The sequence below is a fragment of the Pan troglodytes genome, chromosome 8 (genome assembly GCF_028858775.2).
Source record: "Pan troglodytes isolate AG18354 chromosome 8, NHGRI_mPanTro3-v2.0_pri, whole genome shotgun sequence".
Lineage (NCBI taxonomy): Eukaryota > Metazoa > Chordata > Mammalia > Primates > Hominidae > Pan > Pan troglodytes.
In genome coordinates, this window is record NC_072406.2 from 25,916,188 (window position 1) to 25,942,526 (window position 26,339).

The following is a 26,339-nucleotide window of genomic DNA, read 5'->3' on the forward strand; positions in this document are numbered from 1 at the left end:
TATCTAGTAAATTATTTCCTGTATGCACTAAGTGGATGAAAATTATTTATTGTGTATCTCACCTATAGATTTACTCTTTTAAGACCTTGAGAATCTTTCTTGTTTTTTAGAAATTTCATTTGACTTTTAATGTTCTCAAGGGCTCAGCCTCAAATGATTATACCTCATGCTGAGGAACCAAAAAAATTAAGTCCCAAACACTGAGTAATTATTTTTCCAATATGTATGTCTAGCAGCCTTTTTAGTAAGTGCGCTAAGAAAAAAAATTTCTCCTCTAAAGTTCTCAAAAATAACACCCAAAGCATAGATTCAACTTAGCCAGCCAGAAGTACCTATTCTTCTGGGCCCTTTGAGGTAAGCTGAAACAGATTTAGTATTTCTCTTGGTTTCTAAAAGCCTTTGTCTTCAATTAAAAATAAAAACTAAAGCTAGATGAGTAGTATTTTGACATCCGACCAATTCTTATTTCTGGTATAACTATACAGACTAAAACACCACTCACGGCAAATCTTGCACATTTTTATGTGAATGTTTATTTATACTCGTCTTGGCTCCACACCGTGATATCTTGTTCCACACTAAGTATCTGTATGTGTTGATTTCCCCCTCGCTGTGTGTAAGTTCACTCCAAGTGTCTGGCAGATAATTTTTTTTTTTTTTTTTTTTTTGAGCCAGAGTCTCACTCTGTCGCCCAGGCTGAAGTGCACTGGTGCAATCTCGGCTCACTGCAACCTCCACCTCTCAGTTCAAGCGATTCTCCTACCTCAGTCTCCCGAGTAGCTGGGACTACAGGGGCATGCCACCATGCCCAGCTGGTGGCCAGGCTGGTCTTGAACTCCTGACCTCAAGTGATCCACCTGCCTCAACCTCCCAAAGTGCTGGGATTACAGGTGTGAGCCACCGTGCCCAGCCCTGGCAGAGAATCTTGATGGAGGCTCCCAGAAGAGACCAGGGTTGGCCAGGCTGGTCTCGAACTCCTGACCGCAAGTGATCCACCTGCCTCAACCTACCAAAGTGCTGGGATTACAGGTGTGAGCCACCGTGCCCAGCCCTGGCAGAGAATCTTGATGGAGGCTCCCAGAAGAGACCAGGGACACCCACTCACCACCATCTCCCTAAGAGTGCTGAATGGGCTCCCCAGACTCAGGAGATCCCAGTCGCTTTGGCCTCTGTCTAAAAGAAGACTCTCCACAAACAATGAGATGTCGTGGATGAAACATAGAGTTTGAAGACCAATAGCCTGGATCCAAATATTAACGATGCCGTTTCCTGCTGTGTGATCCCGTGCAAATCACTGAAATCCTCCGAGCTCCAATTTCTTCACCTATCACAGCAGGTAGCGGTGAGGAGACAAAGCAGAGGAAAACACTTTGAAAACTGCAAATCTGCAAATCACTGCTAATTGTTGAGATGGTTGGTGGGTGGACTAGGGCTTGGGAACTAGGACCAACATTTCACCTTCTACTTTCTGAGGCTTTCTGGGATTTGAGGCAAGAATGAGTCAGGGAATGAGGGGCAGGAGACCCCCACAGGACAGTTTCCATAAGGTGGTCCCATGGCCCAGTCGATGAGGTTGGTTATCAGGTATGAAAGCAATGTGGGACTAGGTCAAAGCCTGGTTGAAGCCAAATATTGTCATCATCTCCGAATACCTATTTTTAAATTCTTCTTATGTGCTGTTGGATGCAGAGACCTTCAACTTCCTGCTTGGTTACCTTCTAAAATAATGGTCGAAAACTCCATGGCTTCTCAGCTGGGCGCGGTGGCTCACACCTGTAATCCCAGCACTTTGGGAGGCAGACGCGAGCAGATCAGGAGGTCAGGAGATTGAGACCATCCTGGCTAACACGGTGAAACCCTGTCTCTACTAAAAATACAAAAAATTAGCCGGGTGTGGTGGCGGGTGCCTGTAGTCCCAGCTACCCGGGAGGCTGAGGCAGGAGAATGGCGTGAACCTGGCGGGTGGAGCTTGCAGTGAGCCGAGATGGCGCCACTGCACTCCAGCCTGGGCGACAGAGGGAGACTGTCTCAAAAAAAAAAAAAAAAAAAGAAAAGAAAAAGAAAACTCCATGGCTTCTCACACCTATTTAAGTTAACATCTCAAATGTTCCTTCATAAGTTTACATAGAAAGGATATAACTTCTGGTAATTGCAAATATTGAACATTTAAAAGGAAAACTTTTAAAAAATAATTTCAATTTTTATTTTAGGCTTAGGGGGTACATGTCAGGTTTGTTATATGGGTATATTTGTGTGATGCTGAGGTTTGGGACACAAGTGATCCTGTCATCCAGGTAGTAAGCATAGTACTCAATAGTTTTTCAAGCCTAATCCCTCTCCCTCTCCCTGACCCAGGAGCCCCTAGTGTCTATTATTACCATCCTTATGTCCATGAGACATAAAGATGAAACCAAAGACAAAGACAAAGATAAGCTGGGCATGGTGGCTCACGCTTGTAATCCCAGCTACTTTGGGAGGCTGAGGTAGGTGGGTCATTTGAGGTCAGGAGTTTGAGACCAGCCTGACCAACATGGTGAAAACCTGCTTCTACTAAAAAAACAAAACTTAGCCAGGCGTGGTGATGTGCGCCCGTAGTCGCAGCTACTCGAGAGGCTGAGGGAGGAGAATCGCCTGAACCCAGGAGGTGGAGGTTGCAGTGAGCTGTGATCACACCACTGCATTCCAGCCAGGGGGGACAGAGTGAGACTTTGTCTCAAAAAATAAAATAAAATAAAAATAAAAAAGACACAACAATAAAGACATAAAGATAAAGATCTCCACCCACGTTGCTGCAAAGGACATGATTTCATTCTTTTTCCTGGCTGCGTAGTATTCCCTGGTGCATATGTACCACATTTTCTTTATCCAGTACAGCATTGATGGGTACTTAGGTTGATTCCATGTCTTTGCTATTGTGAATATTGCTTGTGATGAACATATGATTGCAGGTATCTTTTTGGTGGAATGACTTATTTTCCTTTGGATATACACCCAGTAATGGGATTGTTGGGTTGAATAGTAGTTCTATTTTAAGTTATTTGAGAACTCTCCAAACTGCTTTCCACTACAGCTGAACTAATTTACATCCTCATCAACAGTAAATAAGCATTCCCTTTTTTCTGAAGCCTCGCTAGCATCTGTTGTTTTTTGACTTTTTAATAATAGCCATTCTGACTGGTGTGAGATGGTATCTCGTAGTTTTGATTTGCATTTCTCTGATGATTAGTGATGTTGACCATTTTTTCATATGTTTGTTGGCCATTTGTACAGCTTCTTTTGAGAAGTGTCTGCCCATGTCTTTTGCCCGATTTTAATAAGGTTATTGTTTCTTGCTTGTTGAATTGTTTAAGTTCCTTATAGATTCTGGATATTAGGCCTTTGTCAGATGCATAGTTTGTGAATATCCTCCCATTCCGTAGGTTGTCTGTTTATTATGTTAATAGTTTATTTGGCTTTGCAGAAGCCCTTTAAGTGGATCCCATTTGTCAATTTTTGGTCTTGTTGCAATTGCTTTTGAGGACTTTGTCATAAATTCTTTCCTAAGACCAATGTCCAGAATGGTGTTTCCTAGGTTTTCTTCTAGGATTTTTCATTTAAGGTCTTATGTTTAAATCCTTAATCCATCTTGAGTTAATTTTTCTACATGAAGGGTAAGGATCCAGTTTCATTCTTCTGCATGTGGACAGCCAGCTATCCCGGCACAATTTATTGAATAGGGAGTCCTTTCCCCATTGCTTATTTTTGTTGACTTTGTTGAAGATCAGATGGCTGCAGGTGTGTGGCCTTATTTCTGGGTTCTCTATTCGGTTCCATTGGTCTATGTGTTTGTTTTTGTACCAGTACTATGCAGCTTTATATTATAGTTTGAAGTCTAATAATGTGATGTCTCTTTTTTGGTTCCATATAAATTTTAGAATAGTTTTTTTTTCTAATTTTGTGAAAAAAATGACATTGGCAGTTTAATAGAAATAGTGTTGAATCTGTAAATTGCTTTGGGCAGTATGGCCATTTAACATATCGATTCTTCCAATTCATGAGCATTGGAAGTTTTTCCATTTGTTTGTGTCATCTATGATTTAAAAGGAAAGCTCTTACATGACTTCAAACAATGTTTCCCATGGAATCTAAATGCCATAGCAATTTCATATCAAACATAATTCAATTTAAACATACATGAACAAGCTCATCTTTAACAGGCAAAAAATTACTCCATTTACTGCTTAAACTTGTATTTCCATTCTACTTTCCCTACATTATATTATGTTAATGTGATATATTCAATGCCTGAAATTCTTTTATTGACCACTCATAATTATCTACGACAAAAGCATGCATATAAATTGAAATTAATTTTTAAAATTTTCTGTGACCATATGGCTCCAGGTATCAAAGAAATCTCTCTGGACTGAATTACCATTATAGGTAGTGTTAATATGCAATTTATCAAAATAACAAATATATTTTTAAGAAATTATTGGCTGGGCACGGTGGCTCATGCCTGTAATCGCAGCACTTTGTGAGGTCAAGGCAGGCGGATCACAAGGGCACCATCCTGGCTAACAAAGTGAAACCCTGTCTCTACTAAAAATACAAAAAATAAGGCCACGCACCTGTAGACCCAGCTACTCAAGAGGCTGAGGCAGGAGAATCGCTTGAACCTGGGAGACAGCGGTTGCAGTCAGCCAAGATTGCACCACCGTACTCCAGCCTGGGCAACAGAGCAAGACTCCGCCTCAAAACAAACAAACAAACAAACAAAATATATATACATAACATAAAAATTAGAATTTTATTGGGGAAACTATTCTTCATTCCACTTCTTACTAAAATAGGCAGGGTCCTCATCAACATTTTTCTCATTTTACAATTATTGTTGCTACTGCTACCGTAAGCACTATAAAACTTTTTTCATGTAAAGAAGTATATAAGCGGCCAGGAGCAGCAGCTCACGCCTGTAATCCCAGCACTTTGGGAGGCCGAGATGGGGGGATCATGAGGTCAAGAGTTCAAGACCAGCCAGGCCAAGTTGGTGAAACCCCATCTCTACGAGAAATACAAAAATTAGCCGGGTGCGGTGGCATGCACCTGAAATCCCAGCTACTCAGGAAGGCTGAGGCAGGAGAAGCACTTGAACCCCAGGAGGCAGAGGTTGCAGTAAGCTGAGATCGTGCCACTGGACTCCAGCCTGGGTGACAGAGTGAGACTCCATCACCAAAACAAAATAAAAAAAGAAGTACATAAGCTGGGCATGGTTGCTCATTCCTGTAATCCCAGCACCTTGGGAGGCCAAGGCAGGAGGATTGCTTGAGCCCAGGAGTTAGAGACCAGCTTGGGCAACATAGTGAGACCTCATCTCCACAACAAATAAAAACATTAGCTGGGCATGATGACTCACACCTGTAGTCCCAGTTGCTAGGGAGGCTGAGTTGGGAGCATCCCTTGAGCCCAGGAGTATGAGGCTGCAGTGAGCCGTGATCGCGTCACTGCATTCCAGCCTGGGCAACGGAGCAAGACCCTGTCTCAAAAAAAGGAAAAAAAAGGCCAGGTGCGGTGGCTCATGCCTGTAATCCCAGCACTTTGGGAGGCCGAGGTGGATCACCTGACGTCAGGAGTTCAAGACCAGCCTGGCCAACGTGGTGAAACCCCATCTCTACTAAAAATACAAAAAAAATTAGCCAGGTGTGGTGGGGCATGCCTGTAATCCCAGCTACTCAGGAGGCTGAGGCAGGAGAATTGCTTGAACCTGGGAGGCGGAGGTTGCAGTAAGCTGAGACCGGGCCATTGCACTCCCGCCTGGGCAACAAGAGCGAAATTCCGTCTCAAAAAAAAAAAAAAAGAAGAAGAAGTAGACAAGAATGGAAGCAATTTTATCAAGCAGTATCAATTATTACTCAAGCTCCTTCAGATACAGTGATCTATCATTGAAAATATTTAATGATCTAATTCTCTGACAACTCAATTAGGTCTCCTCTCAAATTTCATGAAAGCAAAGAATTAGAAATCATCTGATCTGCAAAAAGATTTATTACTTAGTCAATAGAATCATTCACTTTCTAAAAAAAAAAAAAAAGAAGCCAATCCAGCAATTTGTCTGGCAACCCAGATATCTGTTCACCCTGGGGCAATGCACCCTAGTAAGATGAGAGAGGGTGAGGGATGTTTTGCATTTATGAAGCAGCTGTTATGAAAGAGGAGACAGAACAGAGAGACTCCATTTAGCGGCAATGGCTCATCGCCATTCAGTTCTCACCAGAACAATTATAGGAAAGAACGCATGGAAATTGTGGACCCAGAATTTAAAAAGAACAAAAACCATGTACCTGTGTAGCCTTAGAAAGTCCTCTTGTGACCCTGAAGATGGGCATACCCAAATTTGAAGCCCATGGGTTTGAAAAGTCCCCATTAAACTGGTAGGTGAGTCTCCATGGAGCTGGTGACAGACTGGCAGCTGGAGCTTCCTTGACATCTCCGGGTGGCTCTCTCCAGCCTGGGCTTTGTGGATCACAGTGCCCTTTGAAATGTTAGAGAACCCCAGGAAAAAGGGATTCTCAGGACAAAAAGTTTGGGGAAAGCTTTCTATTCTTTCTGCCTCTTACTGATTCACAATAAAATCTGCATAGCGAAGACTAAAGAAACCTGCTTAATTTTGTGTAATGCAAAATTTCCCAAACTAACCTGGCTCTCCCCTCCCGCCTCCCTCTTTCACACAGAATGCCTGGGTACATATAAAGAGACTTCAGTAATCTGCTCTGGAGCCCGGTGTGGTCCTGGCAACTGCAAGCTGGATGTCCATCCGTGCCCTCCCTATGAGACATGGGTGATTCCTGTTAGCCATGGGCCTCTCTAAAGCTCTCCAGAGGGACTAAGGCCTGAGATCGGTTTGTTTTCTTGTGTGAACCAAAAAGCATCTGAGACAGGTCTCAATCAACTTAGAAGTTTATTTTGCCAAGGTTAGGGACGCGCCCGGAAGAAATAAACATGGAGTCCCAGAAACAGTCTGTGGTCTGTGCCTTTCTCCAAAGACGATTTTGAGGGCTTAAAGGGGGAAAGCAGGCTGGAGGGAAAAGAGGAAGGATACGGTTACGTGACTGAATCCACACCTTGCAAGAGAAAAGGAGCAAGTAGGGGAATAGTCAATTATGTATGTACCTCGCGCGCAATGTAAGGTGAATTGAGTAACTATCTGCGGGGATGTTTTATATTTTATCCGTAGCTATCTTAGGAACAAAAGAAAAGGTAGCTTCTTGCATGACTCTGCTTTAAGCTTAACTTTTTTTCTTTTGGCAGAGTGAATTGAGGTCCCAATTTTTTTTTTTTTTTTTTAGACGGAGTCTCGCTCTGTTGCCAGACTGGAGTGCAGTGGCGCGATCTCAGCTCACTGCAGCCTCTGCCTCCCAGGTTCAAGCAATTCTCCTGCCTCAGCCTCCCTAGTAGCAGGGACTACAGGTGCGCACCACCACACCTGGCTAATTTTTTTGTATTTTTACTAGAGACGGGGTTTCACCATGTTGGCCAGGATAGTCTTGATCTGCTGACCTCGTGATCTGCCCACCTCGGCCTCCCAAAGTGCTGGGATTACAGGTGTGAGCCACTGCACCTGGCCAGGGTCCCAGGTTTTTATTTTCCTTTTACACTTGCACTTTATGGATTGTTACCTATTCAGAAAATTCTACTTTCCTATTGATGCCATTCACTTTTAGATGGAGACTCTCATATAATTGGGAGGTTTCTATGATATTGACTTTGGGCAACACCCACTGCAGACAGGAACTTGAAGGTGTTTCCTCCACAAGCAGATGAGTCAACTTGGCATGTCGCTAGCTGTCCCTGTGGGTCCCCTGGTCATCAATAGTATGGTGCCAGCTGAGAAGGGATTAAAATTAGATGCAGAGTAAAGTAAAAAATCCAAATATTTAAGAGTAAGGAGTGTGTGTAAGAGAGAGGCAGATTGTGTCTGAAAACATATGCCTGTCTTTCATTATACCTAGAGCCACGTGGTCTTTTTTTTTTAATCATCTGGCTTAAATTTTCCATTTTTCATTGCACAACACCAAGAGTTGGCTACATAGTCATGATGAAGATGAGCATACAAATTCCAAGTGTCACAATTGGAGAGGGAGGCCTCCTAAGTTGTTCATGGGAATGAGGATCAGATCACCTGACTCGATACAGGCTTTGGGACATCTTAGGCATCTAATCTCTCTAATCCACTGAAGAGACACAATAACGAGCCCCAGCTGTCCCTTCCCTTTTCATCAAGAAGACTGCACATTAGAGATTAGTCAATATTCTATGCACAGGTCATAAATATTTGGTGAACAAGGAGATCAGTTAGATTCTCCATCCTTGATTGCAGCTCAAAATTCAAACAAATCAATCAGTACCTGCTGGGGGGAAAAAGCCTGTAGAGCACTTTTTTTCTTGAAATACAAGAATCATGAAGGGAATAAATATTAACTTTATTCCCTTATTCAGAACAAGTGAATTGGATGGCGCCAATGGCAAACAACATGGATTCCTGGTTCTGCTTCAGCCAAAATGCATTTTGCTCTTTGGAACCCTCAGTTCCAACCTGTGACGCTGGAAAAGTACTAATGAATTTGTATGAGGCTCCACAAACCAAGGAGGGCAAAGCAGAGAATAGCTGGAAGAAATGAGATCAAGAGCGAAAAGTAGCTTTTTATTTCAAAACAACTAGAGATTTCTTGGAGAATTATATTTTTTAAACGCCCTTTTATGGGAAAACGAAGGCAGCAGAAATCAAATGGCTTACTTACGTTTAAAGGGGAGTTTGGCAGCTGAAATGTGATGGAAATAGACTCTTCGCTCTCCAGGTCACAGAGAAAGCTGCCCAGAAGAGCCCTGGGAGAGACAACACCATCGACACCACAGACCACCCTTTCTGGAGGGCGGGTGTGTTAAGTTCTTATTAAAAATTTATCCAGGTGTGGAGAACAGCTGTAGCTGATTTCTTCAGCATGTCTCTGCCAATTTCCCAAGAAAAAGAAACAATATTTTTCTCTCCACTGCTCTTCCAAGAAGTAGCTGAGGACGGGAAGAAACACAGAATCAAAGTGTTGCTCAAGGGTGCTTTCTGATCCAAACCCACAATGTGACATAAATCTGTCATTTTGATTCCGCTGGGGGGGTACATCTGAAAACCCAAAAAGTGAAAAAATGAAATTAGCCCAGGTATTAACCTGGGTGTGGGGCTGAGGGTATGAGCCCAGGTATTAACCTGGGTGTGAGGGCTGGGGAAGGGGAACACAGCATTCTTTGCTGTGGCCATGGGTGTGGAATTGGGGGCAGGGCTGGTCCATTTGCAGCCTGTGTGTGTGTCTGTGCTGATGGAAGCCTCATTTACACACAGCATAAGGAAGGTAGGCTTTCTCCTTGGTAATTGGTGAATCTGTCAGACTGCAGGGAATTAAACAGCAGGAGGCAGGTGTCGACCTTTAAATGCCTAAATAAGCCATATCAATCCAAGGGCTGAGGCCATGGGCCAAGGCTGGGCCTAGGCTTAGAGAAAACTGGTAATAGTCATCACTGGATTATTTATTCTTTTTTTTTTTTTTTTTTTTTTTTTTTTTTTTGAGACGGAGTCTCGCCCTATAACCCAGGCTGGAATACAGTGGCACGATCTCAGCTCACTGCAACCTCCGCCTCCTGGGTTCAAGCAATCCTCCTGCCTCAGCCTCCTGAGTAGCTGAGATTACAGGAACACGCCACCATGCCCAGCTAATTTTTGTATTTTTAGTAGAGACGGGGTTTCACCATGTTGGCCAGGCTGGTCTTGAACTCCTGACTTTGTGATCCACCCGCCTCGGCCTCCCAAAGTGCTGAGATTACAGGCGTGAACCACCGCGCCCGGCCTGTATTTATTCTTTATCATTACGTTTTAGTTTGTTTTTTATTTTAATATAGATGAAGTCTCACCGTAACCCAGGCTGGAGTGCAGTGGTGAGATCACAGCTCATTGCAGCCTCAACCTCCTGGGCTCAAGTGATCCTCCCACCCCAGCCTCCTGAGTAGCTGAGACTACAGGTGCACTCTACCACATCCAGCTAATTTTTAAAATATTTTTTTTGTAGAGACCAGGTCTCACTATGTTGCCCAGGCTGGCCTCAAACTCCTGGTCTCAAGCCATCTTTCCACCTTAGCCACTCAAAGTGTTGGGATCACAGGTGTGAGCTCTGTGTCTAAATATCATCAGCAGATTAGACAAAGCTCTAATCCTTTGGGATTCCTTTGAGTTATTATTCAGATTCTGCCCCCAAAGGAGCCTCAAGTATTTCCAACCGACTTACTCTCTTCTATCTTATTTATTTTGGTCACAGCCTGCAAATTAGTGGGGAGGAAGAGGGATTACTTCTCACCCAGCAAGGCCACTCCAGCGCTGGTTTAGCATAAGCTAACACCCACCACCCTAGGCCCTGCCGGGGTGGTCAGAAAAGCAATGAGGTATGGCAGGAAGATTTAGGCTTTGGTGGCAGGTGGGTCATTCGTGTGCAAATCCCAGCTTAGATTTTGGGCTTCAACTGTCAGCTTCAATTGTTTCATTTCTAAAGTGTCATTCACCTTAAAGTCACCATGCACACTGAAGATTATCACATCAAGTGCAGGGCACCTAGCAGGTATGATGGCAGCTGTCACTACTATTACTATTGTAACAGAAGAGTATAATTACTCTTCTTTCAAAATCAGAGTAACGCTGTCCCCCGGTGGGACACTGGTATATTAAGGACAGACTTCAGATGTTACCAAGGCTGGGGAATATCTAAAGTCTGGGCAAGGCTGGGGTAGAAGGAGGGGCAGACTGCTAGAGCGTGGGGCAGGAGGGCTGGGGGTGGTATGCCTCAGACAGGTGAGAATCAGCGTCCCAGACCCAGGAGTGAAGGGAAGGGGCATGGAGGGTGGTGGGAGCATTGTGATAAAGGCAACAGATTGGGGGAACAGTTCTGAACCAGAAAGGGAGCTGACTTCCGGACTGAGCACTTCCGCTTGGACAGGACAATGCAGAAATGGCCTGGAGCTCATGACTATGCTATGGCACTAGGGATGACAGAGGACTCCTCTCCTGGGTTCCTTCTGCAGAAGTTGTGTATGCAGCTGCTCATCTAAGCATGAAGATAGGAGGGCCCCTTTTATGGGACTTCAGGAGAAGCCTAGAAGGTGCAAATTACTAGGGCAGTATAATCTCCAAATTTTGGCCGGGCATGGCGGCACACACCTGTGATCCCAGCGCTTTGAGAGGCTGAGAATCAGGGATTGCTTAAAGCCAGCAGTCTAGACCAGCCTGGGCAACATAGTGAGACTCGGTCTCTACAAAAAATTTAAAATTTAGCCAGGTGTGGTGGCACGTGCCTATAGTCCCAGCTACTCAGAGGCTGAGGCGGGAAGATCGCTCAAGCCCAGGAGTTTGAGGCTACAGTGAATTATGCTTGCACCACTGTACTCCAGCTTGGGCAACAGAGCAAGACCCTATCTCAAAATTTAAAAACATCTCCAAGCTTTCTTGATTGCTTACCTGATTTGATCAGGTACGTTGTTTTATTCTATTCCATTTTATTAATTATTACATACATATGTTCAGTTATAACTTATTCATATGTATGGACGATATATTAAGTGCAGCTTAGATTAGAAAGCAAACACAAGGAGATCTGCTGTACAATGCTGCACCTATCGCTAACGATACTGTCTTGCGCCCATAAAATTTTGTTCAGGGTTGATCTCATGTTAACAGTTCTACCAATTAAAAAACCCACAGGCATCCTGGGCATGGTGGCTCATGCCTATAATCCCAGCACTTTGGGAGGCCGAGGCAGGCAGATCACTTGAAGCCAGGAGTTCGAGACCAGCCTGGCCAGCATGGTGAAACCCTGTCTCTACTAAAAATACAAAAATTCACCAGATGTGGTGGTGCATGCCTATAATCCCAGCTCGTGACCTGAGGCTGAGGCAGAAGAATCACTTGAACCCAGGAAGCAGAGGTTGCAGTGAGCTGTGATTGCACCACTGCACTCCAGCCTGGGCAGTAGATTGAGACTCTGTCACACACACACACACACACACACACACACACACACACACACCTAGAAGTTCCAATGTTTTTTTTCTTGCCTTCCAATGGATCTTCTTACACATCCAGTTTTGGATACTTCTGGTCCCAAAAAGCCAGAGGTGGGGTCAGGAAAAAGGATTTTTCCTCTCCAACCTCAGAGGAATAAGAAAAGTCATTTTTCCTTCCTCTAATGCAAACAACTAAAAAGACTGAAGGTAGAATAATCTTTTTTGTTTTTGTTCTTGTAGGCAGGAAGGTTAAAATTAGGAAGATGAAAATATGTGACAACCACTGACTTACGTAATAAAAGTACAAAGGGGTTGGGCTCAGTGGCTCATGCCCGTAATCCTAACACTTTGGAAGGCTGAGGTGGGAAGATCATTTGAGACCAGGAGTTCAAGACCAGCCTGGGCAACATAGTGAGACCCCATCTCCACGAAAAAATTTAAAATTTAGCCAAGTGTGGTGGCATGCACCTATAGTCCCAGCTACTCAGGAGGATTGCTTGAGCCCAGGAGTTTGAGGCTGCAGTGAGCTAGATCACACCACTGCACTCCAACCTGGGCAACAGAGTGAGACTCCATCTCTAAAATAATAAAATAAAATAAAATGTACAAAGAACTCAAATTCAAGCTTCTTATGAAAACCAGAGGTGATACAAAAGACAACCAGTTCTTCAAGTGAGGAATGTTGATGAACCTTGGAGGGCACATTTGTTTCATTTGTCACTTAAAACCTGAGCCTGATGCTCCATTTGTACACTGCTCACCCCAAAATGGATGAGCTGTCTCGTTTGATCCTGATAAGCCATGTGGGCAGGGGTGAAGGTACACAGCTCATGGTGTTATCTGGCAACATGTGGCACAGAGCATCACAAGGCAGTAGTGAGCCACGCACGTTAAGAATGAGGAAACTCTTCTAATCGCAGCACCTTGTCAGGCTGAGGTGGGTGGATCACTTGAGATCAGGAGTTCAAGACCAGCCTGGCCAACATGGCGAAAGCCCATCTCTACTAAAAATACAAAAATTAGCTGGCATGGTGGTGCACGCCTGTAATCCCAGCTACTCGGGAGGCTGAGACAGGGGAATCGCTTAAACCCAGGAGGCGCAGGTTGCAGTGAGCCGAGATAGGGCCGCTGCACTCTGGCCTGGGTGACAGAGAGAGAGAGAGAGAGAGAGACTCTGTCTCAAAAAAAAAAAAAAAAAAAAAAAGAGGAAACTTGGCAAGGGGCACACCTCACCTGGTCTGCCTCCTCTCGGCCCAGCTATTGCAAACAATCTGCATTCCCTCCAATCACCTCATCGGGCCACTCCGGGCTGCCTTTGTACTTGAGCTGCCTCCGCCTGAACTGGTTTTGCTCCTCCTCTGCAATCCCCTCAGCTACTCATCCTATCCTACTCATCTTCCCAACTCAGCTTAAGCTTTTCAAAGTGGATTGCTTCCACTTTTTTTGTCCCCCACTCAGTAGCAATTCCAAAAACTCGCTGTTTGTTTGCATTTCTGTCTCCCTCTGCTTGGCTACAAGCTCCATGATGGCAGGAATTGCATCTCGATGATCTTTGGGTACCCCCTGGCCTAACACACTCAGTCATAGGTGTCAAAAGAAAAAGAAAGTTCAGGACCTTTCAAACTCATTATGCCGAGGGGAAAAGTTAAGCCCTGGAACCCGAGTCAGGTAACATGGCTCTCTCCTCTCCCCTCCTCTCTGCTCCTCTCTTTTTTGAGCCAGAATTTCGCTCTTGTTGCCCAGGCTGGAGGGCAGTGGTGTGATCTCTGCTCACTGCAACCTCTGCCTCCTGGTTCAAATGATTCTCTTGCCTCGGCCTCCTAAGTAGCTGGGATTACAGGCAACCCTCACCACACGTGGCTAATTTCTGTATTTTTAGTAGAGATGGGGTTTCACCATGTTGGCCCGGCTGGTCTCAACCTCCTGACCTCAGGTGATCGACCCGCCTTGGCCTCCTAAAGTGCTGGGATTACAGGCGTGAGCCACTGCGCCCAGCCAAGGAGTTATTATTTCTTATGATTCTGAGGGTGCACTGACCTCAGATCAACAGCTCTGCCCCATGTGGTGTGGATTGTGGTTATGCAGGCAGCTGCAAACAAGTGGAGTTCAGCTGGGGCCCAAATATCATGAAGACTTACTCGATGCCAAGCAGGTGGTGCTGGCCTTTGGCCTCTGGGTTCTCTCCATCAAGGCCTCTCTTCCTCCACAGGGTACACATCAAGGCCTCTCTTCCTCCACAGGGTACAGGGACTTCCTCTCTGCAAGGCAACAGGATTTCAAGAGAGTGGAAGCTGCCTACGCCCAGAACTGGCACAGCACCATTTCAGCTGCATTCTGTTAGCAAAAGCAAGTCACATTCAAGCCGAGATTCAAGGGTGTGGGGAACAGAATCCACTTCTTTTTTTTTTTTTTTTAGACAGGGTCTCACTCTGTCACCCAGGCTGGAGTGCAGAGGTATGATCATAGCTCACTGCAGCTTCAGACTCCTGGGCTCAAAGTGATCTCATCTCAGCCTCCTGAGTAGCTGGGACTACAGGCATGTACCACCATAGCCGGTTAATTAAAAAAAAAAAAATTGTAGAGACAGGGCTATGTTGCCTAGGCTGGTCTCAAATTGCTGGGCAGAAGCAATCCTTCTGCCTCAGCCTCCCAAAGTGCTGAGATTACAGGCAGAATCCACCTCTTGATGTAAGAGAAACGTGTGTACAGGGAGGTGAGAAATTGTTGGTGGCTAGCTTTAAAGACACTCTTCCAACCTGAATAGTTCTTATTACGGTAACTTTATCTTCACTGAAGGATTTAATTCACTCCAAAATGCTTGGCAAATTCCTGGTTACCTGCTTTACTCATAAACAAATTTGACCACATGCTACAGTCTCTCTTTTTCCTAAGCTACTGTGTTTTCTCCTTGCTAGCTGCCTGCCTTTGAGTCTGCAGATCAAGTCCTTTGCCTGCTAAAACAATTGGAGTGGGGAGGTCTTTACAACCCCTTTTGACAGGGAACCTGTTTGGAGTCTCATATGGAGAAAGAAATCCCTGTTGTGCAGAAACATGGATACTTCCTATGATATATTTTCTACAGGAATATCACATAGGACATTAGGGTTTCATCAGTTAATCTGTGTATCAGTTGTGGTAGGGAAATTACTGCAAAAAAATTTCAGTGGCTTCACACATTACAGTTTAATTCTAAACTTGTGTAACAGCCCAACGTAGATCCAAGTCAATGCAGGGACTTGGCTCCATGCAGTCATTCAGGGACCCAAGGTGGTCGCAATTCCACCATCTTCAGCCCATGACCTCCAAGGTCAATTTGGGCACTGACATCAGCTAGTGGAGGGCAAAGAGTGTGTGAGTTCACAGATGGGGCCTAGAAATGGCGCACATCCTCTTGCATTTTATTGGCCACAACTTGGACATACGGCCAAATCTAACTCTGTTGGAAACTGAGAAATGTAGTCCAGCTGTGTGCCCAGGAAGGAGAGGAAGCAAATTCGTGATGGACTAGCAGTCTAAGCCCACTCTTCCGGAACCACATACATTACACACATATTGACAGTGTTACTTGTGCCTGTTAGCACACAGATCACACTCAAGCCTGGGAAGAGGAGGGCGAGTGCCTCAAGAAAATTATAGGAGTGTTTAGCAGGAAGATTGAATGCATTTCCCCCAACTTTCCCTGGAAACAGACAGAATCTTTCCAGACTTGGACACAGTGCCATCTGCTGCTCAGAATAAAAAGCAGGGAGGTGGACTGGGTTATGGTTGGGCTTGGGGTCAGAGTAACCAGGTTAGAAGAATCAGAACTTAGTACTCTAGAATTTTCATCGGTTTGGTAACCATAGGAGATTAGAGGAAATTCATGCAGCAGCCACTTCCATTTAACAGACACCAAACAAAAATTGTGAGGAGGAAGGGAAAGGAGTTGTATGGTTGGTTTTGGCTTTCTGTGGAATTAATTAATTAAGGCAGCTGAGTATCATGGAAGGCAAGACTGGAGTCAAAAGACCTGGGTCCTAGGCCCCACTTTGCCATTATCTGGGCTGCAGTTTCCTTAGTTCTAAAATGAGGGGACAGGCCCGGCACAGTAGCTCTTGCGTGTAATCCCAGCACTTTGGAGAGCCGAGGCGGGAGGATTGCTTGAGCCCAGGAGTTTGAGACCAGCCTGGGCAACAACAGCAAGACCCCATCTCTATCAAACATTTTTTTAAATAGCCAGGTGTGGTGGCATGTACCTGTAATCCCAGCTACTCAAGGGGCTGAGGCAGGAGGATTGCTTGAGCCCAGGAGTTGAGGTTGCAGTGAGCTATGGTGTTGCCACTGCACTCCAGCCTGGGTAACAGAGAGAGACCTTGTCTTAAAAAAATAATAAAAATTTAAAAATAATGAGGGGACAAGAAGACTTTTCACCATTCCTTCCAGCTGGGAGCTCCAATCCAGTTCCATAGTCATATGTGACCATTTTCAAAATGGCAAGTGAAGCCATATAAACACATCGGATCCCTCAGGGACAGTGTTTCTTCTTTTGTTTTCTTAAAAAAAAATCTAAATCCATATGTTATAATTTCCACATCAGAATCATCTATTACTTGCTTTTTTTCTTTTCTGTCAATAAGTTTATTGTCTTTATCTGAAAAATCCTCATAGAAAATTGTTTGGTTTGACCGGGCGCGGGGGCTCACACCTGTAATCCCAGCACTTTGGAAGGCCGAGGCAGACAGACCACAAGGTCAGGAGTTCAAGACCAGCCTGGCCAATATAGTGAAACCCCATCTCTACTAAAAATACAAAAAATTAGCTGAGCGTGGTGGTGGGTGCCTGTAAATCCCAGCTACTCAGGAGGCTGAGGTAGGAGAATCACTTGAACCCAGGGAGGCGGAGGTTGCAGTGAGCTGAGATCCCGCCATTGTACTCCAGCCCAGATGACAGTGTGAGACTCTGTCTCAAAAAAAATGTTAAAACCTTCTTTCTTGGGCTTCTTTTCATAGACTGGATTCTCTCGTATAGCAGCATGAGCTTTCTTGTATATCTCCTCCATCATGTCTGGAGTTACATTGTTCTTTATATATTGAAAGAACTGTTTCTTGTAAGCATCTTCATCTTCCTCCATTAAGTAGCACATGTAATCTGCAACATTCTGGCCCCTGATGTGCTTCTGGTGTACTTCTGCAATAAATTCCTTGTTTTCAGAATTATAACCGGGGAATCACTTGGTATTGTGAGGGATAGACAAGCCTCCATCCACAGCTCCCTTCAGGGTGCCAAAAACTTGATTGCCAGCGGTAGTTCTGGCAAGGCCTGCATCCAAATAGCAGGTAAAGGCACCTGGCTGACCATCAATGCTTTCCACATCGTATTCATCGCCAGTCACCTTCACTTGGCCTTCATAGATCTTGTCCATGCCAAACCTACTGAGAAGCCTGCGGGTCAGCAGCAGTCCAGGACAATACTCAGCAGCGTAATTTGTCAGGCCAACCTTCACACCGTATTTTGGCAGTTCGTGTGCATATGCCACGCAGACTATCATATCCCCCTCAATACGGCCTAAGCAATCTGACAAATGATATCTCTGTTCGTTACACGAACTATCATCCTGTATTTGGGTGTGCTGTATTTATTTTTATCCTGCATCACCAAGCGTTTCTGGGCATAGTAATCCGTTTTACCCTCTCATCGTCTTCTAAATGTCACTTGGTATCTCTTAAAGTAGGCCTTATTTTTAACAACTTTAACAAACCCCACCCTGTGGAACAGAGACCTGCATCTGTGGCTCGACAGAGACCTGCAGGCCTATTACTTGCATTTAAAGAAAAGTAAATATGTATGAATTTTTAAATTAACAAGGAGGACTTGTTGTTTGGAGGTGGATGATGAGGGAAGAGAGTTTCTAGCTTGGCACAGCTGGGTGGCTGAGGAAGTCCCGCAGCTAATTAATAGCCATTATCATTCATACACTACGGCGCATCCATATGACTCAGGCATATTCTAATTGCTTCACATACACTATCTCAATTTTCATAACAACTCCTGTGGAGAGTACTAGTATTGGCCCATTTTACAGAAAAATCAAAACACAGGAAATACTGATGGAAGGACAGATGAGAAACAGGGAGGAAGGGAGTGTGGCAGACAAACTGTCCACCAATGTTTGGTGTTGTGCTCCCTCCCACACCGTAGACTTATTGCTGGCATACGCACACTTCATAAGGGGGATGCTAAAATTTAGATATGCCCTTCTGCATCCTCTTTTCTGTTCCCTTCTCCTGTCCGGGTGACGCCAAGGCAACCTTGGAAGCCACCTATGGAAGATGGCAGAGTCTTCAGTCTGGACCTTTGAACAACTTTGCGGAGCGGACCTCTCATGCCCCAATTTCACCTCCTGCCTCCTGCCCTAGAACACCTACTTTGGATATGAGATGAGAAGTAAGTTTTTATTGGTTAAGCATTAAAATTTGGGAGTATCTTTGTTATAGCAACAATATTGAGTGAACATCTTGCTACATCTAATTAAAACGGGATGGGAGGTAAAGACAATAAATGAAATATTGCACATGTGGAATTTGAAATCTTGCAGGACAACCAAACGGGAAAGGCCTAGAAGGTAGACAGCGAGAGATGGGGCGGAGATGAACAGAGTCATCGTTAACACACAAATTCACAGTGTGGGCTTGCTCCTGAATAAATCATAGAGAGAAAGGAAAAATTACTGAAGTTTTTTTTTCTGCCATTTCACTTCATGGCTATGTGCTCTAAACTGACCACGAAATGGGAGGTGTGAATCTGCTGTTCCTCCAATGGCCTCATTTCTCTTGTGCATTCTCACATTGTGAACTCTCTGAGTAAAATTCCAACCTTTAAAAAAACATTGTTTTGGCCGGGCGCGGTGGCTCACGCTTGTAATCCCAGCACTTTGGGAGGCCGAGGAGGGCGAATCATGAGGTCAGGAGATGAGACCATCCTGGCCAACATGGTGAAACCCCCTCTCTACTAAAAATACGAAACGTAGCCGGGCGTGATGGCGGGCTGTAATCCCAGCTACTTGGGAGGCTGAGGCAGGAGAATCACTTGAACCAGGGAGTCAGAGGTTGCAGTGAGCCAAGACTGCACCACTGCACTCCAGCCTGACAACAGAGTGAGACTCCATCTCAAAAACAAAAACAAAAAACATTGTTTTTCTACATAATGGCTCCAAATCTGAGCCAGCTGTTTCATCAGAAACAAAACAAAACAAAACAAACAAATCTCACAGTGAGAAAATGCTATTTTTACCTCGGCCTCAGACCTTGGAACTCAACCCCATGGAAGACGTGACCTTGCTGTGCGTGTCTGGGAATTCGTGCTTTCAAGATGGCGTCTGAATTCAGGGAAGGGGATTGGCTCTCTTGGTAAAACTGCATAGAGTAAGAAGAGGAGAGGACCAAAGATGCACCCTCAGGGAGCGCCACCATTTGGGATGTGGGCTGGAGAGGAGTTGCGTATAAAGGCCAAGGAGCAGAAGTCATCAGAGAGGTGGGAGGGATATCAAGAGTAACGAGAGTCCCCAAGACCAAAGGAAAACAGAATGCCAAAAAGTATCTTTGTAAACAACAGACAGGGTCTCACTCTGTTGCCCAAGCTGGAGTGCACTGATGCAATCATGCTTCACTGCAGCCTCGAACTCCTGGGCTCAAGCAATCCTCCTGCCTCAGCCTCCCAAGTAGCTGGGACCACAGATGCACATCAGCAAACCAGGCTAATTTTTAAATTTTTTGTAGAGACAGGGGTCTTGCTATGTTGCCCAGGCTGGTTTCTAACTCTTGGCCTCAAGCAGTCCTCCCTCCTCGGCCTCCCAAAGTGCTAGGATTACAGGTGTAAGCCACCACACCTAGGGTTCAAATTTTGTTTTTAAAGGCTGAAAAAAAGGGGTTACTGGGTTTGACAATAAAAATATCATTTGTGAGTTTTATAACAGCAATCTCAACGGAGGTGTTGATATAAAAATCAGATTTTAATGGAGTGAAAAAATTCAAGGAAGAGAGGGCTCTAAGAGGTTTGGTAATAAAGGCATGGCCTAAGACTAGATTGGGAATTAGCAGGATTAAATCCTTGTTCCATAATTTTCCAGCTGTCCAACCACACTTGGATTCAGTTTCTAAATCTGTAAAACAGTTTTAATAATCCCTGTCTCAGAGAGGTTTTTGAGGATGAAATGAGAGGACAGTTGTGATTGTGTTATAAAACCCAAGCAAGTAGGAATGAGTATAAATTATGGATTTTCCAGCCATTCTAAAATCTTCCTGAGGATACAAAGCAGAATCGCAGAGAGCTGGAACACACAGTTCCACCTCCTCACAGAACTGCTGTTACTGGAATGGGCTGCCGGTGATGATCTACCTAACAATATGGGAAGCAGTTCTGTAAAACACTGGTTCATCTGCTGAAAACATATCAGAGATGTTGTTTTTACATGAGTCAGCCTCATCTCAAAGGTGATGGCTGGGAGCATCCCCTCTGGTCTTGTGTGGACGGAAACAGTCAAACTCTTTAGAATATCTGAAGATATTTATTCTGAGCCAAATATGAATGACCATGGCCCATGACACAGCCTTCAGGAGGTGCTGAGAACATATGCCCAGGGTGGTCAGGGTGCAGCTCGGTTTTATACATTCTAGGGAGGCATGAGACATCAATCAAATACATTTGAGAAATACACTGGTTTGGTGGAGAAAGGCGGGACAATTCGAAAGGAATGGGGATGGGGGCTTTCAGGCTACAGATAAACTTAAACATTTTCTGGCTGCCAATTGGTTGAGTTTGTCTAAAGACCTGGGATCAATAGAAAGGAAATATTCAGGTTCAGATAAAAGATTGTGGAGACTGAGGTTCTTTTGAAGTCTCATAGTGGCTGCCCTTAGAGACAACAGATGACAACTGTTTCCTATTCAGACCTTTAGAAGGTGCTAGACTCTCAGTTAATCTCCTCAGGATTGGGAGGGCCTGGAAGAAAAAGATCTAGCTATGTTAACAGAGATTCTTTAGAGATGTAAATTTCCCCCCCACCCCCCAGAAAGGACAGTTTTACAGGGCCATATCAAAATACGCAAAGAACCATGTTTTGGGGTAAAATATTTTGATTTTCTTCTTTGCCACATAATGTTATGCCAGATTCAGAAAGGAAAGTAAGTAGCAATATGTAGGGTTAAATAAAACCCATCTGACGAGAATTTATGGCTTGTAGGGCATGACTCCCCAGACCCCTTAGATAAGAATTGGTGCAAGATAAGAAAAAATCAGAGCTTAGTCCTCAGTCTGAATATAAGGAATAATTGTGCTTCTCCTGAACAATTGGCCTGCTTTTATCTTGTGACTGACTAACTGAGTTTCCCTTTTGCAATGGTTGCTAGAAAGCTTAGAGTCAACCATGTGGCCCACCCATAAGGTGCCATGGGATGCTTTTTTTGTACTGGATTCTTCTCCAGTCCTCCTTAATGTTCCTACTTCTACTATTCTCATATTTTAAACCTGTGCCACACTATTTTATATATGCACTCTTACAAACAGTCTTAAATGTTTTCTGTTATAAGGGATGATATTGAAACCCCCTTTGGAAAATTATGACAGACAGCGAAAGCTTATCTAAAGAGATAAGCAAGACTCCGTCTTGCTTCTAACCTCCAAGCTATCCTTGTTCGTTCCTGGGGGTAGGCTGAACTAACTTTGGGAGAAACTTAGTTTATAGTTTAAGTAAAGATGGTAACAGCCCTTTCCCAAGCAGACCTCCTTTTTGCTTGGGGACTAGATTGCCTTCGTAGGACTAACATTAGCCACAAGATTAGAAATTACGGTTTAGGAGTCATGCAGCTGGAGGCTACAAGATTCTGACCCTCCCTAAACTGCTCCTAAGATCAGTGCTTGAGATATTTTGCATACCCTGCACTTGATGGATCATCTGACACTACCCAGATCAATAAACTGGCTCATCTGCTCTTATGGCCCCCACCCAGTAACTGACTCAGTGCAAGAAGACAGCTGACTCACTGCCGTTTCATCTCTGACCAATCAGCACCCTTGGCTCACTGGCTTACCGATTTCATCTCTGACCAATCAGCACTCCTGGCTCACTGGCTTACCGATTTCATCTCTGACCAATCAGCACTCCTGGCTCACTGGCTTACCAATTTCATCTCTGACCAATCAGCACTCCTGGCTCACTGGCTTACCCCCCATCCACCAAGTTATCTTTAAAAACTCTGCTCCCTGAATGCTCAGGGAGACTGATTTGAGTAATAACAAAACCCTGGTCTCCCACACAGCTGGCTCTGTGTGAATTACTCTTTCTCTATTGCAGTTCCCCTTGATTTATCAGCTCTGTCTAGGCAGTGGGCAAGGTGAACCCCTTGGGTGGTTACAATATAAATAATTGTTCTAGGCATGGTGTCCTGCTAATTTTCCATCCCCTATTTGATTTTTATGTATGTATCAATACATCTCCAGTCTTCCTATACACTCCATGAAACTGAAACTGTCATGCCCTTGGGTACCTTCCTTAACATCAGAGCTCATGACAACAGCTAACACAACCTTCTCTAGGGGCAGATAGGAATGCTTTATGTGTGTAGATGTTTATGGATTCATTGAATCACAACAATCTTTTTATGTCTACTTCACAGATAAGAAAACTAAGGCACATCAAGGTTCAGTACCTTCAAAGCCACGTAAATAGTAAGGAATGGATCTAAGATTAAAAACCCAGTCGCCCAGCGCCAGAGTCTGTGCCACCAGATGTACCACCTCTCTACAAACTCATGGAAACTCTGGGATACAAATGCTTCAGTATTTTGGCTTGCATGCTTTGTAAGATATTAACAAGAAGGGCTGGGAAGCCTTCCTTGTTAATATAATATCTTGCAAGTTCTGGGATGAGGTAGAATTGTATGTTCTAGCTCTCTGCGATCCTGCTTTTTATCCCGAGGAAGATTTTAGAATGGCTGGAAAACTCATAACTTACACTCACTCTTAGTGTGGGTCTTCTTTTTTTTTTTTTTTTTTTTTTTTTTTTGAGACATTGTCTCATTCTGTCGCCACGCTGGAGTGCAATGGTGCGATCTCGGCTCACTGCAACCTCCGCCTCCCTGATTCAAGTGATTCTCCTGCCTCAGCCTCCCAAGTAGCTGGGACTACAGGCACACACCACCATGCCCAGATAATTTTTGTATTTTTAGTAGACAGGGTTTCACCATGTTGGCCAGGTTGGTCTCGATCTCCTGACCTTGTGATCCACCTGCTTCAGCCTCCCAAAGTGCTGGGATTACAGGCGTGAGCCACTGTGCCCGGCCAGCATGGGTTTTAAAACTCAATCACAACTGTCCTCTCAGTTCCTCCTCAAACACCTCTCTGAGTCAGGGGCTATTAAACCTGTTTTACAGATTAAGACATGAAATGTAACAGTAGCTGGACAGCTAGAAATTGGTCTTCGCGAAATAAATTACATAAAATTTCTTTCATGTGTGAACCCTGAAAATCTGAGCCAGGTCTCAGTTAATTTAGAAAGTTTGTTTTGCCAAGCTTGAGGACATGCGCCTGTGACACAGCCTCAGGAGATCCTCACGACATGTGCCCAAGGCGGCCAGGGCACAGCTTGCTTTTATACGTTCTAGGGAGCCATGAGACAGCAATCAATACATGTAAGATGTACACTGGTCCTGGCTAACACGATGAAACCCCATCTCTACTAAAAAAATACAAAAAATTAGCTGGGTGTGGTGGCGGGCGCCTGTAGTCCTAGCTACTGGGGAGGCTGAGGCAGGAGAATGGCATGAACCTGGGAGGCGGAGCTTGCAGTGAGCCGAGATCAGGAGCCACTGCACTCCAGTCTGGGCGACAGAATGAGACTATGTCTAATTAATAAATAAATAAATAAATAAATAAATAAAAGACGTACACTGGTTCTGTCCTGAAAGGCAGGACAACTGAAGTAAGGAGAAGGCTTCTAGGTCACAGGTAGATGAGAGACAAATGGTTACATCCTTTCGAGTTTCTCATCAACTTTTCCCAAGGGAGGCAATCAGATATGCATTTATCTCGGTGAGCAGAGGGATGACTTTGAATAGAGTGGGAGGCAGGTTGTCCCTAAGCAATTCTCAGCTTGACTTTCCTCTTTAGCTTAGTGATTTTGGAGCCCCGAGATTTCCGAGATTTATTTATTTTTCACACATGTAATAGGATTGGCAAAATATAGCTAAAAATAGTATGTCTAAGTAGAAGTCTTAATGAATACAGATCTCTTTGTTAAATACGAAGTCATTTTTAATTAGATTAATCAGCCTCTCTTGGTTTCAAACAGTCCTAATCTTCCTAGAGTGCTAATTGTTTATACCCTACAAGGATCTTATGTTTAGTGTTTTTAACTTTTTGGAAGTAGCTGGATGAAATAGATATGGGCCTAGGAGAAAAGCAATACCATATAAACACGTCACATCAACACATCCTGCTATTGATCAACTTATTAGCATAAAAATGGTCCAATGGGCATCAGAATATTGAAGAAACAAGGAGATGATGTTGCTGATTCAGGAACTTCTCACTTCTTATTCTTTATTTCTCCTTGGAAGGTAGTTAATGAGATTATAGTTTTAATCCTGGGCATGCTTGGCCACTCTATCTTTAGTATAGGCTTATGGATATTAAGAACGTTCTTGCTTAATAATTACGATATGAAGCTAATGCTGTTTCCTTCTCTTCGATATCCTGCTCATTCCTCAACAGTCAGGGCCCAGGCAATGTCCCACCCCCTCCACAGAATAGCTCCTCCATTCCTGCCCACTTGAACCCACGTTGACACAACTTCCTTCTAAATCCCTGCAACATTCTCTTTGGCCTGTATGGACACATTCAATACTTACCAGTTGACGCTGTCAATCATACATCAATGTCATATATATATGTCAGCCATTAGATGTAAGTTCCGTCCAGACAGGAACCGAGTCTCTTTACATTACCAAGTCCACATCACCGTGTACAATGATAGGGCACTATAAATGTCTGTTGAATTAATAAGTTCAGGAAAGAATGAGTGAACGAATGAATGGGAAGTGAGTTGGAAGACCTCTGCAACTGACCAACTCTGCCCTTGCTTAGGGTAATGTTTCTCTAAAAGAGGTCTTTGAATCTTCTGCATCTGAATCATCTGAAATGATTGAGATGCAAAATCCTGGGCTCCATCCCCAGTTCCTTTCATTAGAATGTCTGGAGTTGAGCCTAGGAATTTGCAGCTTAACAAGCACCCTAGGTGATTTTTTTTTTTTTTTAGACAGGGTCTCATTCCCATCGCCCAAACTGGAGTACAATGGTACGATCTTGGCCCACTGCAGCCTCGCCCTCCCGGGCTCAGGTGATTCTCCCACCTCAGCCTCTGAGTAGCTGGGACCACAGGTATGCACCACCACGCTCAGCTAATCAGGTGATTCTTTAGCCCACAAATTTGAGAGCCACTGGTTTACCAGTGTATGTTTTAGCAGATATTTTTTGACTGCTTCATTGGAATAATCTGAATTACACACCACACCTCTCCACAGATTTTATAATTAAGCTCAAACTTGTAACAGTTTGTAATATTCTTTTGTAAGAAATCAATTTTCCTGGAAGAAAGAGATGTTTAGTTCTGGGCACCAGTGTTGTGAGATCACTGGAATTAAGGCAAACAGCAAAACCCATAGTATTTGTATACCATGATGAGACAGCCAAATGCCTAGGCAGATAAAACAGTGTCCCCAGAGAACCTCCGACCCACCCCACAAGTGTTGACATCAGATGCTTTTGTGCAGATGAGGGAACCTGCCCAGGGCCTCGTCTGAGCCTGCCCACACGTGCACTGGGGGAACGGGGTGGAGCCACAGGCAGGGGGAGGAGCCTGGCTCTTCAGTTCCTGTGTGGTGACCTGGGATTCGATCTGTGAGGTGGGGGACTTGTTAGCTGGAAGCCACCTCACTTTGCTGAGTTTTTTTGTTTTTTTCCCTTTTCGCCCAATAAAACCCTCCTCTGCCCACCCTTCAATGTGTCTACATATAATTCTCCTGGTCTTCTGACAAGCTAGAGCCCAGTTTTAGCTGAACTAAGGAGCAAAATTCTGCAACATTTTGGCTCCTAGGTGTGGGGCTTGAAGAGGGGTGGGTAAGATGTGAACCAAAAAATCTTTTTCCCCTTTCGCTTCCAAGCCTTTTTGTCCTTGGATTTCTTCTGAGGGTAGAGGAAACTGCACACCCCCTCACCCCAATGGCTGCAGGCACCTG

The 26,339-nt window shown here is 44.3% G+C and overlaps 1 protein-coding gene and 1 pseudogene across 4 annotated transcripts in view; both read right to left on the reverse strand.

The window, feature by feature from the left end:
* CCDC3 (coiled-coil domain containing 3) overlaps nucleotides 1-26,339 on the reverse strand; it is a 203,556-nt gene that overhangs the window by 144,520 nt on the left and 32,697 nt on the right. For 2 of the 4 annotated variants that reach the window (XM_063781402.1, XM_063781403.1), the window contains 2 exons: nucleotides 14,211-14,330; nucleotides 8,778-9,045 (listed from right to left, as the gene is read on the reverse strand). The gene's annotated coding sequence lies outside the window, so the exon portion shown is untranslated. Of the gene's footprint in view, nucleotides 1-8,777; nucleotides 9,046-14,210; nucleotides 14,331-19,341; nucleotides 19,435-24,953; nucleotides 25,093-26,339 lie in introns of those variants that run through there. The other 2 variants (XM_063781404.1, XM_024346192.3) reach the window with 2 other exon arrangements.
* LOC134807132 (large ribosomal subunit protein uL18-like) lies at nucleotides 16,830-17,847 on the reverse strand (annotated as a pseudogene).